This window comes from Physeter macrocephalus, chromosome 16 (genome assembly GCF_002837175.3).
Source record: "Physeter macrocephalus isolate SW-GA chromosome 16, ASM283717v5, whole genome shotgun sequence".
In the NCBI taxonomy this organism is placed as follows: Eukaryota; Metazoa; Chordata; class Mammalia; order Artiodactyla; family Physeteridae; genus Physeter; species Physeter macrocephalus.
Window position 1 is genome coordinate 40,006,789 of NC_041229.1, and position 737 is coordinate 40,007,525.

The following is a 737-nucleotide window of genomic DNA, read 5'->3' on the forward strand; positions in this document are numbered from 1 at the left end:
GCCCTGCAAACCGGTTCCTCTGTACCATTTTTCTAGGTTCCTCATATATGCGTTAATATACGATATTTGTTTTTCTCTTTCTGACTTACTTTACTCTGTATGACGGTCTCTACATCCATCTACATCTCTATAAATGACCCAATTTCGTTCCTTTTTAAGGCTGAGTAATATTCCATTGTATATATGTACCACATCTTCTTTATCCATTCGTCTGTCGATGGACATTTAGGTTGCTTCCATGTCCTGACTCTTCTAAATAGTGCTGTAATGAACAGTGGGATGCATGTGTCTTTTTGAATTATGGCTTTCTCAGGGTATATACCCAGTAGTGGGATTGCTGGATCATATGGTAATTCTATTTTTAGTTTTTTAAGGAACCTCCATACTGTTCTCCATAGTGCCGGTATCAATTTACTTTCCTACCAACAGTGCAAAAGGGTTCCCTTTTCTCCACATCCTCTCCAACATTTGTTGTTTGTAGATTTTCTGATGATGTCCATTCTAACTGGTGTGAGGTGATACCTCATTGTAGTTTTGATTAGCATTTGTCTAATAATTAGTGATGTTGAGCAGCTTTTCATGTGCTTCTTGGCCATCTGTATGTATTCTTTGCAAAAATGTCTATTTAGGTCTTTGGCACATTTTTAGATTGGGTTGTTTGTTTTTTTAATATTGAGCTGTATGAGCTGTTTATATATTTTGGAGATTAATCCTTTGTCCGTTGATTCGTTGCAAAT